Genomic DNA, 4,728 nt, shown 5'->3' on the forward strand with positions numbered 1-4,728 from the left:
CACCCCCACCCCACACACACACACACACACACATACAAAGAGTGCCTTTCCCAAGGAAACAGGGTCAGTGACTTGGCAGGATAATCGAACCCCAGACCTCTTGGTTCTAAGCCGATTAATGCCCAGCCGAAATACGCTACACAACCCCGCATTGCGTTTCTTTACAATCCAGTTAAAATTGCTCTTTTTCTACACCATCCCACATCCTCCAAAAAAAGGCCACTTTGTACAAGGTGACGTACATGTAAGTTGCAAGGGTCGAACGTATGTTAGATTTCGCCCCCCTCCCCTTCAATTCCACGATATTCACATCCCGAAAATGTCTACAAATTAATTATCGTTCTACTGCGGTTTTTCTTCCACAGAAATGGTCTTTAACTATTCACCTCAACATTAGAATATTTTTCTCTCCGTTTCCAAGCCTTACCTGCTTCCTATGACGGTTTTTCTCTTCACGAAAACCGGAACTCGGGCAGCTTTGTCCTTCTGTCGTCTCACGAGGTTAGAGGTGAACGCCGTGAAATTGTCGGCCTGATTACCCATGTAGTACTTTTGATGTCAGTTTGCACGTTACGCTTTCCTCATAATGTCAACGTTCTGCGTTCAAACCGACCACTTTAACAACGTAACACGCGTCTGACGTTTGTTTCTAATCTACTTTTAAAGAGATATTTTAAGGGAATGAATGTCAAGCCAAACTGTTTGGTCTCAATCTTGATTTCTGTGTTTTATGATCAACTCACCACCTCTGACAATATCCCATCCAAGGAAAAAAAGTCAACACAGAAGGAAAATTTATGTTCAAGGTATTACACCATTTAATTATGTCTGGGAAAATATCTAGATCTAGATACACCTTCGAAAAAAACCCCAGGAAATTTACTTGTATACAACCTATCGTCTACCTTTTCACTGGCGTAAAATTACTTCCTACTTTGGAAACTGAAGCACATCAGTCATTTTACACTGATACAAATCAATACTATTAGCTTTTGGTTTAATTTGTACAAATCCTAGTAGTTGAAAGAGTTGATAGTCACAAGATATAATTGTGTTTGTAGGACATATAGGCAAACACTTCGTGACAGGAACTACTAGTAGATACACAGGAAATCTAAGCTCGTACACACACAACACTAACGTCTACATTCCAACTACTGTGTACAAACACAGCACTAATGTCTACCTTTCAGCTTCAACTACTGTGTACAATCACTTACCGATGTTAATTACTGATTATGTATATGTACATTATTCAATCTATACTATAACGCTTACTATTCTCACTCTACAATTCTAAATAGCTAAAATAGATTTTCATATCTCATATTACAACAAAGTATATGGGCTACTAAGCGAAACTAAGACTTATTCGTGTAATTAAATTATAGCCATAACTTAATTAGATTTTAAAGTGAACAAGTATAGGGCTTTCTCGTGGGAAAACCTTTGCCTACTTGCAAACATCATGAATTCTTACAGAATATTCAGCCTAAATCTTAATGAACATAACTGTCATATATCCTTAAGATTCGTATCAAAATATTAAGTGTCGAAACTGTAGTTAACAGCAGACTGTGCGTACCAAATGTCACTACGAGATGGTCACAGTTGCAGACTTGGTGCCTCTGTGTGGATTTTCATATGTCGAGTTAGGGCAGTCTTAGAGGCTGCAGAATAGCTACACTGGACACACTTGTAGGGTTTTTCTCCTGTATGGGTTCTCATATGTATGGATAAGGTAGACTTGTAAGGCGCCCTGTACCCACACTCCCCACACATGTAGGGTTTCGCACCAGCATTATCCAACTTGACTTGTGTTGCTGCCTGGTCTTCAACATCGCTTGTTTTGCTGTCACAGTTGACCTGAGAAACCCCGGTGGGAGACCCATTACAGCAGTTCTGACCAACTCCGGTGTGAGACCCGAGTCCTGCCATTGCCATGTTCAGCCTAATTAAATTAAAAAGATCAAGCTTTAAATGCTGTCAATAATAAAATTGGCTTTTTACAAAAAAAGTTCAAAGAGTTCCGACTTTAACATGCTCTACAATATCAACATAATATATAACAACGTAACCCAACATAATTCTAACGTGTTGTCTTTCTCGCATTTGAATAAATTTGCTTCTATGTTGTTCCAAAATCATAATTTGTGAGATCTTACAATCACTCACACCACCAATCTCTTAAAACATTTTATATCATATTATTTATTACTTCTACGACTACGAACAATGGGTAAAATGCATGACTCCATTCGCTAGGCTGGAAAGAGAGTCGGCAGTATAGCCTATAGGTTTGGTCACCAGGCTTCTCTATTTACTGTTTTTACAAATCAGTTCTACGCGTTTCTAGATTTTGTAATGTACGCCTCGTGCGATTCTTTACAATACAATTAACATTTCCATATAATTTCACGTACTCTAAAAAGGCCACTTTGCCTGATGCAAATCGATGTACCTGTAAGTGGCGAGGGTCGAACGTATGTTTGGTTTCGCCCCCGTCCCCCTTTAATTCAACGATATTCACATCCCGAAAATGCCTACAAATTATCGACCTACTTCGGCTCTTTTTCCACAGAAATGGCTTTAAACTAGTCCCCTGAACATTAAAATACTTTTCTGTCCGTTTCTAAGCCTTACCTGCTTCCTATGACGGTTTTTCTCTTCACGTAAACCGGAACTCGGGCAGCTTTGTCCTTCCGTCGTCTGGTGAGGTCAGAAGTGAACTCGATCTGGGTCAAGGGTGAAATTGTCGACCTGATTACCCATGTAGTACATTTGACGTCAGTTGGCACGTTACGTTTTCTGAAAAGGCCACTTTGTCTGATGCAAATCGACGTACATGTAAGTGGCGAGGGTCGAACGTATGTTAGGTTTCGCCCCCCTCCCCCTTCAATTCCACGATATTCACATCCCGAAAATGCCTACAAATTATCATCCTACTGCGGTTCTTCTTCCACAGAAATGGTCTTAAACTATTCCAATCAACATCAGAATACTTTTCTGTCCGTTTCTAAGCCTTACCTGCTTCCTATGACGGTTTTTCTCTTCACGTAAACCGGAACTCGGGCAGCTTTGTCCTTCCTTCGTCTAGCGAGGTCAGAGGTGAATACCCTTTGGGTCAAAGGTGAAGGTTGTGTGCCTGATTACCCACATTGTACATTTGACGTCGGTTTGAACGTTAAGCGTTATTCATAATGTCAACGTTCTGCGTTTCAAACCCACCACTTTACAACGTAACAAGCGTCTAACTTTTGTTTCTGATCTAATACGAAAGAGAGATTTTTAGGGAATAAATGTCAAGCCAAACTGTTTGGTCTGAATCTTGATTTCTGTGTTTTATGATCAACTCACCACCTCTGACAATATTCCATCCAACGAAACAAGAGCAACACAGAAGGAAACATCATGTTCAAGGTACATAACGATTTAATTGTGTTAGTGGAAAGTTTCTATTGATGCATCTTCTAAAAGTAATTCAGAACAAACAGGAACTTGAACTCACATACAACATAACGCCTACGTTTTCACAACTGTAAAATACTTCCTACTATGGGAAACTGAAGCAAGTCGGTCATTTCACACTAATGCAAATCAGCACAAAGATTTAACAAGAAATCGAAGCTCCTTCAATGGCTTCATTCAAACAAACTCAACATTAACTTCTACCTTTCAACTACCGTTTACAATCACTTACAGATGTTAATTACTGTATATGTACATTATCCCATCAATACTAGCAAGTTTTCTGTTCTCCAACTACAATTCTAGATATGTAAAGAAAGATGACGGTGTAATGTTCTAAATAATTTGCATTTAAAGGCTGACTAAGAATTATTCCATAGTTATACAGTGATAGGAAATATGTGGATAAAGTACTAGTATATGACTATGACATTTCCTCAGTAAAAGACTTGGCATATTGGCAAATTTTATCAATTCTGTTACGGCATATTTAGCCTTAATGTTTTGCCCATTACTGTGATATGTTCTTGGCCTCCAGATAGAGAAACTATAGTAAGGGGAACGTCACAACGAGATGGTCACAGTTGCAGACTTGGTGCCTCCGTGTGAATTCTTTTATGTCGAGTTAGGGCAGACTTAGAGGCTGAAGAATAGCTACACTGGTCACACTTGTAGGGTTTTTCTTCTGTATGGCCTTTCATGTGTTTGGCTAAGGAAAACCGGTAAGTGGTCCTGTACCCACACTCCCCACACATGTAGGGTTTCTCACCGGTGTGTTTTGCTTGATGTTGGGCCAAAGTAGATTTCTCTGCTGCAGAATAGTCACACTGGTCACACTTGTTGGGTTTTTCTACCGTATGGGTTCTCATATGTAGGGACAAGTTGGACCTCACAGCTGTACTATATCCACACTCCCCACACATGTAGGATTTCTCACCAGTGTGTTTTGCTAGATGTTTGCCCAAAGCGAATTTCTGTGCTGAAGAATAGTCACACTGGTCACACTTGTAGGGTTTTTCTCCTGTATGGGTTTTCATATGCCGGGATAAGTTAGACTTGTCAGCTGTCCTGTACCCACACTCCCCGCACATGTAGGGTTTCTCACCCGTGTGTTTTGATTTATGATCATCTAAGGTGGATTTCCGTGCTGCAGAATAGTCACACTGGTCACACTTGTAGGGTTTTTCTCCTGTATGGGTTCTCATATGTTCGGATAAGTGGGACTTTTGAGTTGCCCTGTATCCACACTCCCCACACATG

This window comes from Branchiostoma belcheri, unplaced genomic scaffold (genome assembly GCF_001625305.1).
Source record: "Branchiostoma belcheri isolate BF01 breed outbred unplaced genomic scaffold, Haploidv18h27 scaffold70, whole genome shotgun sequence".
Lineage (NCBI taxonomy): Eukaryota > Metazoa > Chordata > Leptocardii > Amphioxiformes > Branchiostomatidae > Branchiostoma > Branchiostoma belcheri.